The sequence below is a fragment of the Bison bison genome, unplaced genomic scaffold (assembly GCF_000754665.1).
Source record: "Bison bison bison isolate TAMUID 2011002044 unplaced genomic scaffold, Bison_UMD1.0 scf7180017864456, whole genome shotgun sequence".
Classification (NCBI taxonomy): domain Eukaryota; kingdom Metazoa; phylum Chordata; class Mammalia; order Artiodactyla; family Bovidae; genus Bison; species Bison bison.
Window position 1 is genome coordinate 13,634,795 of NW_011495018.1, and position 14,319 is coordinate 13,649,113.

The 14,319-nt window shown below is 52.1% G+C and overlaps 1 long non-coding RNA gene across 1 annotated transcript in view; it reads left to right on the plus strand.

The window, feature by feature from the left end:
- Positions 1–601: 601 nt before the first annotated feature.
- The window catches only part of LOC105002579, a 56,632-nt gene continuing 42,914 nt past the window's right edge, over positions 602–14,319 (plus strand). Inside the window, exon 1 of the long non-coding RNA XR_826990.1 lies at positions 602–804. This is a non-coding gene — a long non-coding RNA (uncharacterized LOC105002579). The remainder of the gene's footprint in view (positions 805–14,319) is intronic.

The window sequence follows — 14,319 nt, forward strand, 5'->3', positions numbered from 1 at the left end:
GGGGGGTCGAAGTTAGAGGCGGAGTGGGGGGGGTAGTTTCTCGGGGGAGGCAAAAAAAAGTTTTCTCTCTTCTGCAAAAGGCGGGCAGGGCGCCCTAAGTCCAAGGACAATCCATGGAAGTGTTCGCTTCTTCACAAGTTGTGCAAACGATTTGTTAGTTCATGAGCCTAATTAGTGCGGGGATCACATAAACAGCTTCCTCCGAAGCCTGGTAAATGGCTTGATGATTGGTCGCTATTACTCGCCCTGAGGTGGAAGGGGGGAGACTCTTTAAAGTGCGTCAGAGGGAGGCGAGCGCCTGGGAACCCGGAGGCCTGGATCCGGGCCGAGAGTGGAACGGAGTCGCCGCCGTTGCCGCGGCAGTGCCTCCTGCGCCCGCCGGGGCCGCCCGGGCCTCTCGGCGCCGTCGCCCCGCGCCCCCAGCTCACTCGCTCCCGCGGCGCCGCAGCGGCTTCTTCTCCTCCTCTTTCGCCTCCTCCTCTTCCTTCGCTTTTTCTCCTCCTCCTCCTCTTCCTCCTTCTCCTCCTCCAGTTCTCCCTCCTCCTCTTTCCCCACCTCCTCCCCCTCGGCCACCGCCTCCTCTCCACCACCATCACTCCCTCCGGGGCACCCCGGTCTCTGCAGAGCCCCCGGTCGGCGCCGTCTCCTCTGTGGCCCCCTGGATTCCCCAGCCTGCCGAGCCCGGGCTTGGGGGTACGGACGGACGCGCGGACACTACAGATTCCTCGCGCCCAGCGCTTCCGCGCTGCTGCCCTCCGCAGCCCCGCGTCTGGGGAGCTGGAATCGCCACGGGAGCCCTCGAGGGTAAGCGGGCAAGGGTGGGTTCCCGGCGAGGGTTAACGGAGCTGTTCGGTCAGCTATACTCCCGGCGATTTCCTAGGTGAGGAGGGAGCCTGGCGTGAAGGGGTGCTAGGTCGTCCAACCGCGCGTAGCCTCGAGTTCTCAGGGTCGCTGATCTGTCCATCCTTGACGCGGCTCGTTCTTTTCCAAATTGAGACCGGAGTGGATGACCCTGCGGGGACGGTGGGCGCTTCCAACTTCCCCACAGGGTCTCGATTTTCCTTTCCGGGAAGGGGCTCATCTCCTTCCCCCAAAAGCTCCTTCTGCAATATCTGGGACTAGGGGTCCAAGGTCAAGGGAGAGGCTGATGTGCTGTTACTATTACCATTAGGTTGTCGTTATTATTTTTGTCAGTGTTGTTGTCATTATTATTATTTATTGTCACTATTTCTATTATTATTCTGCCATCTGTCGTCCCAGGGGCGGGTTGCTGTGCAAACCCCGGGCTTACAATTAGGGAGTGCAGATCGTTTCTCCAGTCCCAGGCCGTGTCCGCATTTTCGAGCTTGCCTTCGGTTTTGGGATGATTTTAGGGCCGAGTTCCCTCGTCCCCATTGGCTCACGCAGCAGCATAATTATGATCACATCCCCCAGGCTGCTGGCGCTGCTCTCTGTTTATTGGTGGTTAAAGATCTATTATCTATTCATCAGCCGCCTCTTTTTCTCTCTCTCTTTTTTTTCTTTTTGCCAATTACATTCTTCTAAAGTGAAGTACCAGCAGGTATTTTGCACGTTTACAATTAATGATTAAAAAAAAAAAACTGGCATCCTTTAAATCTCTTACTTGGCGGCCCATGTCATTTTGCTTAAGGACGAAGAAATGCCTGTGTTTGGTGATGAGGTTGCCGTGAGACTGAAAAAATGTCGATTGGGAGGGGGAGAAAAGGGAAGTCCTGTAAGTCAGGCTGCACCGCCCCTAGATTCATCAGTCGTAAGTCCCCAGGTCTGGGAACATGTTCCCCTGTGTTGCCAGCTATCTGTTCCCTGCCCTGGGGTCACCCCTGATCCTCTGTGGATTCATCTACTGTGTATTTATGTTCATGTCAATTTCTCTTTATTCCAGGCATAGTCTGTATTGGGGGTGCAGTGAGAGGAGGGTCCAAAAACCCCTTTTGGAAAACAGTCTAGGCGAGAGAGGGGTTAGGAGTGTGTTTTCTGGGGTTGTCCGGGCACCTGGCCTTAGGGAGGACCCAGCAGAGATCATGATGCTGCTTCCTCCCAACCTTCCCAGGGCATATACATACACATATTCACACACGAGACAGTCTTGGGCCTCAGCTTTGTGTTCATGTCCCAAGAAGCCTGCCCCTGCCTCAGACTTCAGCTCTCTTATGCCAGTTATGGGCAAGGCTCTCGGCTGGGTTTTCACTCTTAGCAGTTTCTCTCCACCTTGCTTTGTGGCATCCCCCCATCCTTTCCTACAAGCCCAAGGAAACAGGGTGCTTGATCCAGCCTTTTGGGATGGGGTGTATTTTGAATACTATCTCCCTGGGTCCTAAACCACAGACCACCAAAAATATCATCTCCAGTTCAGAAAACCTTCCTTCACTTAGGCTGTAGGGACACAAGCCCCATTGTGCCCAGGCCAGCAGAGAGCCTGAAGCCACAAGGAAAACTGGAAGTTTTTGGGCTGCACTAGCCAGCCAGTCTGGGGTAGAAGTAGAGGTCAGCCTTCTGTTCCCAGAAAGAAGCACCCAGTTTAGGTGGGTTGTAGATCCCCAATCCTGGAGTCGATGGGAGAGGACCCCATTCTGCACAGAAACATCTCCAGGAGGGCTGGAGGTTCAGATTCGCCTGCAGACCAGACCTGTCAAACTCGGCCTTAGGCTCCAAATGGAAACTGGGGGTACTAAAAGCCCCACCCTGTCTGCAGGCGGGGAACGGCCATTCGTAGCACAGTCAATATTAGTGATCTTAGCTGAGGGGAATAGCAGGACACGATCTTGAAGGCCAAGGGCCTCCACTCAATGTCTGGGCAGAGGGGTGAAGCCATCTCTCCTAAACTCTCAGGCTAAGCACTCAAGTGTTACCGCTACCACCTTAAACGCTTTCCCCTGCTTTGGTCAAGATGTGTCCAGAAAGTGTCCTAACGAAGTGAGTGGTCTGGAGCCCAGACCCCCAGCCTCCCTCCCAAAGTAGGATCAGGGCAGAGGGCCCAGGCTTCTCCCAGCCTACAACAAGAAATAGGCCACCGGCCTCATGCAAACTGCCCTGAAGGGGTCTGGCTTTACCCCCAGAGGGATCTAGTTATCGGCAGGTGGGTGAGGCTGAGAGAATCTCCTATCGGCCTTCTTGGCAGCAGCAGGACAAGCCAGTTCCTCTGCCCCTGTTTCCTGCTGGCCCCATGCCTTTCCTGGGCCCCCGTGAGGACGAAGCGGGTTTCCAGTGAGTGAGGGGCCTCACTCGGAAGTCCTGGAAGGGGAAAGTGATCTATGCTAATTCATGCTCCAGGACCGGGAAGCTTGGAAGAGATGGCGCTGCCAGCCTCGACGTGCAGGGGAATTAACTAGGAGAGTAACTCATTAACCAGGCTGGCGGTGGAGGCGCATCAAGTCCCTGGGCACCCTAGTCTGTCTGGACCCGGAGCCTAAGCTGCCCCTAGACTCCATTCCCTGGACCCAGAGGCTGCTGTTCTCTTTACGTGTGGCTTCCCCAGCCTTGCCGAATTTGGCCTCTCTTTGTTCCTCACCCTTTCTGGAAGGGTGGGTGTTGGCCTAAGTACCGGTGCGAGCAGTGGAGAGTGTTGGGGGGGTGGGGGAGGTGGGGATTTCGGAGGCTTTTCCCTTCCACACCCCCAGCCGCTGAGGGTTGAGCTCAGTAGATTTAGGAGGCTACACTGTGCAGGTAGCTGATCTGGCAGGCACATGATGAAAGTTCAAGTCACTGATCTGTCCCTTACTAACTGAGCGATCTTAGGCAACACCACCACCTCTCCCAGACTCCATTTTGTCATCTGTTAAAATCATGGCCAATGCTGCCTGCAAGGCTGTAGAGGGAGTGATAGAACCCCTCTACCTCCTGATCATGGCAGGCAGTTATACATCTGTGTGTGTGTTTTAAAAACTCAGAATTGTGCACAACAAAGGATGAGTTTTACTGTATGTAAGTTACACCTTAGTAAACCTGCCCCCACCCCCGAACCTCCCAAAGCCAGACTTGGATGATCTTAGGCAAAGTTACCTAACCTCTCAGTGCCTGTTACATCTTGGCTCTTGAGATTGCTCAGTGATAAACCTAGCTGATTGTTCAAGATAAGCCCAGCAAAGTGCTTAGTGTCTAGCATGTAATGAATGAGCTGTAATAAAGGTAGTCCCTGTCTTTGATATTGCTGTTATCAAAGCAAGGTTCCCCTCCAAGGCTTCTCACTGGGCTTCAAGACTGAACAATAAAGTTGTACAAACATAAGCTACTGCTCACCTCATGCTCCTGACATGTTCTCCTCCACCTTCTCCTAAAGGCCAGGGACTTCTTTAAGGGGACGCTGGGGGTGAGAGAGGCTTGCATTTTTGGCTAGGGAGACATCAAAGGGCAGCGATTTCTGGTCCTCTCTCCCATACCATCTGCTCTGAGTTTCCCAGCAGACCCCCTACCTTTGGAGGAGCAAACAGCAGTGCTTTTCCCTCCCCAGGCTCCTGCCAGGCCTGTTTGACAACTGGGGTGGATGCATAGCTTCCTGCAACCCAGGATGGACGCCAGGTGCTGCCTGGGCCACTACCTGTTTGACCTTCACCTTCTTGAGCCTTGGTTTTCTTTCTGAAAAGGAAATTTAGGATTATTATTATTAGTTGTTTGAGAGGAGTAAGTGAGCTAATGCTTGGCACAGTTGTTTTTGTTCAGTTGCTAAGTCCTATCCGACTCTTTGCGACCCCGTGGACTGCATCACTCCAGGCTTCTCTGTCCATCACCATCTCCCTGAGTTTACTCAAACTCATGTCCATTGAGTCAGTGTCCATTGAGGCAGTGATGCCATCCAACCATCTCATCCTCTGTCGCCCCCTTCTCCTCTTGCCCTCAATTGTCCCCAGCATCGGGGTCTTTTTTTTTTTTTTTTACCGTTTATCAAATGTTAATGTCAGGCGATGGCTTTGTACCTGCCGCACTCCGCTAAACGCGGCAGTTAGGAGCCTCCAGGTGAGCGGTACTAGCTGTAACCTGAGGCTGCACTGTGGGCCCGCCTAGCAGCGCGGGAAGCGCGGATGTCGATAGAGGGGAAGCCGCTTCCTGGGACCAAGGCAGGAGAAAGGTGTCCGGGATGGCTTGAGAAAGGTGTCCGGGATGGGGAGATCCTTGGGACCCGGCTAAGAATTCCTTCAACCTACTGTGATTCCCAGCCACCCGGCCTCTCCAAATGCGTAGGACGGCGGTGGGACAACGAAGAAAACAATTAATATCCTAGAAACATTTCTTAAAATTGTTACTACGGCAAATCCCTTTCTGCTGTCCTCCCTCGAGGCCGTTCGCTGGGCTGGCGCAGCGGCCTGGGGCGGGTATCCGCGTGCGCGCAGCGGCGCCTAGTGGCGAGGGCCGGGCGCTAGTCGCATCCCCGCCGGCGGCTGAGCCCCTGTGTGCCCCACTGCCAAGATTTTTCCCGCGACCGCAGCCTGAGCCGGGAGAGAACGTCAAAGTTGGCTCAGAGAAAGAGAGGGCAGCTTGGAAATCCGTCTCTCCTCCCTCCATCAGCTCGCGTTTTCAAAGTTCACCACCCACGCTTGAATTCCAGCTTCACCCCAGTGGGGCTTCTTTCGGAAGGGTGCAAAGAAGAAGAGCGAGCGGGTAGTGCTCCAGAAAGGACGGCGAGGCCTGTTGTCGGGGCGATACCAAGCAGATGAGACCACGATTTCATGCGTCAGGTCCTCTCTCCTGCGGCCTGACCACGGTGGCTCAGAATGGGCCCATGCAAACTTGCGCTGGCCTGGCCTGGGGTAGAGTCGAGAGGGCTTTCCCGTGCGGTTCTCTCCCGTGGGGGTCTCGCGTGCGGCTCTCCTAACTTCACGCCCCCTCGCGGCCGGCCGAGAACGCCCCAGACAAGGGTCCCGATGGTTATTGCTGGGGTAGTGGTTGATCACCCAGTCGGATAGGGCGGCCGTGGTGACTGGCCGCTTTCTCTGAGAGCCCTTATCTGTCCCAGGGCAAGTCGGCTCCTCCAAGAGATGAAGTCGTGGAATCCGAGCGGGGTTCGTTGGAAACCGGTGTGTAACTGTTCAAGGCGTCCACTGAGGGGGGGCGGGGACCGAGCCTTCCCAGGAGGGTTGGACCCAGGTCCAGGCTTCTGCAGCCCCAGACGACTGCAGGAAACACCCTATCTTTCTCCAGCAGTTAGGAGGAGGCTGCCAGCGTCTGGGTCTCGGAGAGTTATCCCTTTTGAGAGCCAGCGTTTCAGGAGCCAGAAACTCCGCACTGAGGCAGAAAGTTCAGGACCTGACCGTCGAGTTTACCTCCTTCACGACGCTGAAACTCGTCAATCTCTTAACACACAGGCTGTCCCTTTTCACTATTGAAAGCAAAGAAACAGATCAAAGGAAGTTTCGGTTTCTCTCTCCCTTGGCTACCTTCAAATGAAAGTCTAAAACCCAAGCAAGGATAGGCGTGGGGGCAGACTGACGGCGCAGGAATTAAGGAACTTGGACGCTTTTGCTCAGGTGACTGCCCGGTCAGCAGTGGAAACAGCTCCCTCTCCCCTGCCCTCTCCCCGCTGGTGGGTGTCTAGAGTTGTTGTTCTCCCCTCCAACAGTCCCAAAAGCTTTGGATTCATTGGGCCTCCAGGTCACTGACTATTGCAGGAGCTGCCTGCGGCCGAATAAGGTGACCTGCAGCACAGGGTCACAGGACCAGCACGGGCAGCGGGGAACTCATCTGCTGACTCTTACGCTACTTTCTCTGCCGTCTTTTCGTTTCAGACTCTGCTCTTGACACCCCTCATGGGCCTTGTAACTTTAAGTGGGGCCCAGTCCTTTAAGGACATCCTTCGGGGTGTCAGTGGCAATCCACTTTCAAACCTAGGGACAGTTTCTGAAATGCTGGCGGGCCGCTGGGCCCTCTCTCAGGAACTTGTCTCCTCTTTTTGTACTTCCTTGTTTTCTGGGCTCTGGGGGCTGGACTAGGGCTTAGAAAGATCATGGCTGTTGGAAGAAAGAGAGAAACTGGAGGCTTTTTCTCTTGGACAATGCAGCTCTCCAAGAAACCCTGGGAGGATATTGGGGAAGACTTAGAAGGGCAATTCCTCTCCCTGTAACGAATTTTAGCTTTTAAAGGCATGTTTGTGCACACTCAGTTCTCAGTGAACCTCGTCATCTGGTATAGAAGGAGTCATGATACCCATTTTCCAGATGAGAAAGTTAAGGCTCAGAGAGGTCATCTGCAAGGAGCCTTGAGGCCGGGTTCCTTCCGCTTCCAGCTCCCCAGCGTCCAACGTCAATGCATTCAAGCCAATGAGAAATGGCAGTGAAGACGCGGCAGGCTGACGGGACACGATGCGAAGCCAGTCCAGGCCCGTAACCCCATCACTTGCCTCCAACTCACTTGCCCACTATTGTCCTCCAGGCCACTATTTCCACCTTAGGCCTCACCCCACACCTTTTCGCTTCCTCCGGGGTAGTCTTCTGCGGACTAAAGCCCCGAGTTTAGGATCTCAGGGTCGGCGGCCTCACTGCGGCCAGTCAGCGCAGAGGCTGACCCGGCTGAGACTTAGTGAGCTCCACACCCTCTTGTTGCTCTTCAAAGCGGCCCTGAAATCTCTGCGGATACCCACAGAGCGGCCCTGCGCCGGCTTCGGGGATCCCGGAGCGCGACTCGGGGACTCCTCACAGCCAGCAAGGCGCCCCGAAAGTCCCTGGCCTAGCGACCGATCTTTGCCTCCCTGGCTCTGCCCAGCCTGAGAGGAGCTGGCCTGGCCAGGGGACAGAAGAGTGGCCGGCAGCTGGGAGCTTCCGAAGAGGCCCACAGTGAGGGTCTGATGGCCCCCTTCCTGAGGAGACCCTCCTCCCGGAGCCTCGGCCCTGGCGATCTTTAATTACAGGCGGCCCCGACACGGCCAGGCCGCTCCCCAAGACGATCCAGAAGGAACCTTCTGAAGGTTAGGGCTCCGAAGCTGCTTGGCTGCCCACCACACTTATATTCAGGGGAGGGCACCCAGAGCTTGGGCACGCCAGGCCCCGCTCCCCTATTTGCGTCCCCTCTACGTCTGAGCTGGGGTGGGGGGGCGCGCGGTGCTGCCCGCTTCTCCCGAGACCCCACCAAGCCCCTGGCGGTGGAGGAGAGGCGAGAGTGGGGCCCCACTGCCGGCGACCCCAAGCACAGTTGCGTCCCGCGTGTCCCCCAACCCGGCCACACCCCCGGTGGGGGGAGGGGGGACCCTGAGAGGCCCGGCCACAGCCGCCCAGCACTTAGCCGGCCGCCAGCCGCTCGCCTGGGGCTGCGCAACAAAGGGTGGCATCGCGGGCAGGGACTTCATTGGTTCAATATTAGCTTTTCATTCCAGTCTATTGTGCCCATCTGAGATAATATTGACTCTGAGGTGAGAGCCCACAGACGACAGGGCTTGTCTAACACTCCATGGCAGGGCGCTCGAAGGGAAGAGAACCAGAAGCGGGGAGTTCAAGAGGCTGCAAATAAAAGCTCTGGCGCGGCGGCGCGCCTGGGGCCGCTTACGGCCCCGCCGCCAGGCGCTCCCAGTGGCGTGCGCCCTGGGCCTCCGACTCGGAACCGGGGCTCTCGGAAGAGGGCCTTGGGGTCTGGAGGCCGCTCTGAGGCCGGCCGCTCCTGTCCATCGAAAACCGCCCTCATTTACCACCCTCCTCCCCCATCTTCCACATTACTGATTTTGAGGTTCCGCTGCTGGGTAACTCCGGAGAAAAAAGAATTCCCACGCACATTGTTTTAGTTTGCCAGTAAGCCACTGAGCTATTTTTTCCCGTTTAAACGAGGTAATTCTTCAGGGTGACTTCGCTGTCAGTTTCTCCTATTTCCCCCGGTACCAGAAGAATAAGCACGCAGCGATGGTAGTTAGGCTGCAGGACTGGCGAGTGCGCGGTTAATATCAAATTTCTAACTGCATTTTGCTTTGCCTTGAGTCGTCTCCTGCAGCCCATCCTCGGGTTTGTTAACCGCCTTTCTAACCACAACTTTAAAGGGCCTCCAGAACATTCAAGTCTTGCATATAAAGATTCGTTTCAATCTCCAAATTGCCTCTAAATGCCTACGTTGGAAAATGTCCCTTAAAGTTGTCTTAGGTGCCTGAGAAAAGAACACTTAGGTTTACACTCGCGGGACAGAAGGCCAGATTCAGGGCTTGCAGTGGTCCTGGGAATGGATGCCCTCAGGTCTCCTTTAGGAAATCTGTGTCTCCCGGTCATTTGGAGTCTGACCTCCTCGGTTAAGAGCATGGTAACTATTGCTAAAAATGTACTAAATACTTGAAATTTGCTAAGAGAGTATGAGTTTGGTGCAAATGTAATAGTTTTTGCATTGTTGAAATTTGCCATTTGATACTGGAATACATTCTTAAATAAATGTGGTTATGTTATAGATAAAAAAAAAAAAAAAGATAATCTGTTAACTCCGTCACTCCAATAAGGAGCTGATCCAGCCCAAGACACTTGGGTGTCTTGTGGGGAGCTGGGGTGGCAGCATCAGCACCCAGGAGCCACTGTGAGCCTCCCTCCTTCCTTTTAGGTGCCCTGTGCTGAGCTGGGGTTCAGGGACATCCAGCTCCAGCACTTTGGATATTTCAGAGAAGGATACTCTGTCTAATATAATATATTTTACATATGGGTCGTTTGTTTTCTATATTGTTTAATATAGAACATATATGGATTTCATCATATTATGTACTGCTTGGCATATATTTAACCTCTAATATTACAATACTGTATTAGTTATTTAACATCTTTTTATACATTATATATTATACTGTATATGTAGATAGTTCTTAATATATAAGTACATATAAATATATTTATTTTATGTGTGTAAATGTATTTAAGGAAGCCTTTAATCTTCCTGCAAGTACATATTTGATCATTTTCATGCAACGTTATTTTTTAAAATCCTAATCGAAACCACTTTGACACCAGCCATGTCTTTATAATAACCCTGGAGTCCAATTTCGGCTCCAGGGACCGAAGTGGGGTGGGGGAGGGAGGGAACTCTGCCGTAAGGGACAGCAGGTTCGCTCTGGAAAGTGGTTTCCAAATGCCCAGTCCCTGGGGACCGAGGAGCCGACGTTCTGGACTGGGCGGCCGTCCCCTCTCCCCGCTCGCGTGGTTGTTTTGGTTTTGAGAGAGGCTGTTTAGAGGCTCCTGTGGTCCCTACACTGATGTCATGAATTAAAAATGAATTTGGAGAGTGCAGCATATGTTCGGCTGCGGCGTCTGCGAGAGCAGCGGAGGCCTTTCACCCCGGGTTCTGGGCTCCAGACGCCGGAATGACTGCTCCGGCCTCAGCGCCCGACGCGGGCGCGCACGCAGGGCCCGGCTCCAACCTGCAGCCGCCCTCCGCCGACCCCGCGCCTGGAAAAGCTGTCTGTGGCTTAGACCGCTTGCAGATCAGGTGGTCGGCTTCTAGTATCTATTAAGAGCCGAAGAAAGCAAGCAGTCGGGAGCTCCCGCAGGAGGGCTGGGGCCAGGTGGAACGGAATCGGGATTTCAGATGTCCCTAGGTTATTAGCCCCACGCCGGAGATCCAGTTTATGGAAGGAGGAAAAAAGATCATTGACGTCTAGTGCCGACTAAAGCATCAGGAAAGAGAAACGCCCCGACTTTACAGCCCGATGAACTTGAGGGGTCTACTTCTGAGGCCTGGCAGTCGGGAAGAGAAATTGGAGTGGAGGGGGAGGGGGAATGGGGGGCGGGAGGAAGACTTGGAGAAAGGGCAAGAAAAATCAGAGACCGCCAGGAGGCAGGGTGTGGCGAGCTGTTTATTTCTTGAAAGTAGATCTCCCAAATGGCTACCTGGCGAACACCTTGTGGAACAAAGCAATGAAACTCGGCTAAAATCTGACCAAGAGATGGGCTTCCCACTTCAGGCAAAACCCCGGGTTCAGCGAGACCCGGAGTCCTCCTCTGATCTGGTCCAGTCCCCAGCCTTAGGGAAAAGGTTTTTGCCGACGTGGAAGAGCACAGATTATGCCCTCGCGACTCGGTCCCTGGCTGGACTCTGGGGTATTTGCTAAGATAAGCTGTGCACCAGGAAGTGGGAAAATGTCTTCACGTTGCTAAAAATAAAACAACTGACCCCTCCTCCTCCTCCTCCTCCCCACGGCTACAGTCTCGGAGCCTGGCTGCCTGGGGAGGCGTCTGAACACGCACAGGACTCCAGGGCTTCCAGATGAAGGGTGGATCACAGTGCCAACCATGTGGATCGCCCCCAGATGGACTTCAGCACATCTGGCCCATCTGTAGTATTTCCTTCACCCAGGTGATTTGTCTTGCCCCTGCCCGGTGTGGTAGAAAACATTGTTCTAATTGTGGAAGTGTTAAGAGTTCCCTGTTTCTGCCCCTTGCTCTGAACCCCCACCCCCTCAACCCTGTCCTGGTTTAAGGAGCAGATGCTCATGTGTGCTGGGGAGCAAGAAAGGGTCTTTGCTTGCCATCAAAGCATCTTGCATGAGACGGTCCATTTCTATCACTCATGCCACCTGCCAAGGGTACTGGGCTAAGCAGTTATTACAAGGACCTCTCTCATCCAGTTCTCAGAACAATCCATCAAAATACTTCTCACTTTCTAGATAAGAAAATAGGGGCTCTGAAATGTTAAGAGGTTCACCTAACTTCACACACAGCTAGTAAATGAAGGGGTCTGGATTCCAAACCCGTCTATCTGATTCCAGTATCCCACCCCACCCCCACCATCCACCATCTCATTTCCTATCAAAACATCTCCCTTTCCCCAGTGAGGAAGTTCCACAGGGTAAGAAAAGAGAGAACACTTTGCTCTTGAGTCCACCAGAGTCTGGATCCCCCATTCTCTCCAGAGCATTTATTCCAGTTCTGGAAGAGACAATAAGCAGTTGGCATATGGCTAGTATATACGGTGCCTAAGGAGTTTGTTCACACCTCTCTTCAGTCATCCCTCCCACCAACCCCTTCAGGTGGGTACGGCCACTATCACTGCAGTTTAAAGAGGCAGAAACAGGCTCAGTGAGGTTGAACTATCAGTACATGATCACTGCCCAGCCAGTTCACGCAGAACCCTGGCACTGGCCTGAGCTGGCTCGTTCCAAGCCTCCCAGCTCCACAGATACCACATATGAGACCATTTAACCAACAGAGTTAGGCCTTGCATTCTGTTGTGAAATTGCTAGGTTGTTTTCTCTTTGTTTTAAGTATTTCTGCGAATGTTATTTTGGGATTCAAAACTTTTTCTTCATTTCTGCCCCTCTTACACACATTCTTTCTCCATGTACGTACCAATCTGTATCGCAGGACCATCAAGGAAACAGAACAAGTTGTCACTATCTGAGTTCAAATATTAGAGACCATAGTGTACAGATTTTATCTACAATTTTTGCTGTATTATTATTTGTATATTTTGTTCAATTACCATTTGCTTTACTTGCATCGCTCAAATGTGTGATCAGGAGTTTAAAGTTGCATATGTGTGTGTGTTTTTTCATGACTTTAATAGCATTTTTAACTCTTGCTTGGACAATGCTTTTCTTTGCTAAGATTTAAGGGGAAGAGTTGGAGGTTGGAGAAATCCTTTGAGCAAATAATTCCACATCTAACAGGATAATTGAGACTCCAGGTAGGAAACAGCTCAAGGTGTCTCTGACTTTGAGATGATGTACCATGTCCCCTGCCACCAGCAAGTCCTTAGGCAGGGAGTGTGTTCTCAGCCTTCAGGTGGCCATGGCTCCATCCTCACACTCATTCTGAACAGTCTTCACTGTCTGGACAGTCTTCACTGTCCCCAAGAGCCATGGCCCCACCTCCCGTGAAAAAGCTTTATTTGTTCTCATTATTATAAAATTATATGTATATCTGTATACTAGACTAATGCTTCCCTGGTGGCTCAGATGGTAAAGAATCTGCCTGCAATGCAGGAGACCCAGTTTTGTCCCTTGGTCAGGAAGATCCTCTGGAGAAGGGAATGGCTACCCCTCTCCAGTATTCTTGCCTGGAGAGTTCCACGGACAGAGGAGCCTGGCCGGCTATAGTCCACGGGCTTGAAAAGAGTCCGACACACCTGAGCAACTAACACATACCCACATACTAGATTAGAATATATAATGAAGGTAGTAACAGTCACTTAAACCCCACGTGACCAGCGGTCACTACTGTCAGCATTTGGGATGTTAACTTCTGACAATCTTGGAAAAGAAAAGAAGTTTATATTTATACCTTTTCATTGCCAGTGTTCTGGTAAGGAAAGGAAAGGAAAGAAATATACTATATGATTCCATATTTACTATATTTACTATGATTCTATATTTACTATATTTACATGAAGTTCATAACTGGGTATAGAATTCAGAAGAGTGGTTGCCTCTGGGAGAAGGTTCACTGAAAGGGGAATAAGGGAACTTTCTGGGATCCTAGAAATGTTCTATATCTTGATTTGGGCCATGGTAACACATACAACTGCCAAAACTCACCGACCTTAAGGCCTGTGTATTTTACTGTAAAATTTTATGCCTCAATAAAGAAAAAGAAAAGAAAGAGTCCTGGAAAAATACTATAGCAAAAGACTAAACTAGGAATATGGAGAAGGAGAAAAAGAAAGCAAGAGATGCTGAGCTAAGACAAGGCAAATACAATATCTGGAACTAAATAGAAGAGGGTAATAGGATTGGCTATCCACCTCCCAGTGCACTAGCCCCCTGCACTGCTTCCCTCTGCAGGACAGCAGTTAAGTCCAAAAGGCCTTAAAAAGGGAATACAATCGGAAGATCCAGCTGGGCCCACCACCTACCAAACTCCCCCTCTTTGATGCTGTTACTCTTTTATATTTACAATGAGGCATTGCATTTCCTGATAGAGGCAGGGGATGGAGGTGAAGGGGTGGGAGGGATTTATTTGGATTTTCGGTATTTTTAAAGGGGGGTAAGGTGGTGAGGATGTGTGTGTGTGTGTGTGTGTGTGTGTGTGTGTGTCCCTTGGAGCCTAATAAGAATCTGTACCGGAGTCAGAAAGGGAGATTGAAGGTCTTAATTTTCAAATAGATTATGTTCCAAAAGTTTCTTTCTTAATCACTATCTAGGACTCAATATGGAGAAGGCAATGGCACCCACTCCAGTACTCTTGCCTGGAAAATCCCATGGACAGAGGAGCCTGGTGGGCTGCAGTCCATGGGGTCACTAAGAGTTGGACACGACTGAGCGACTTCACTTTCACTTTTCACTTTCATGCATTGGAGAAGGAAATGGCAACCCACTCCAGTGTTATTGCCTGGAGAATCCCAGGGACAGGGGAGCCTGGTGGGCTGCCATCTATGGCGTCGCACAGAGTCGGACACGACTGAAGTGACTTAACAGCAGCAGCA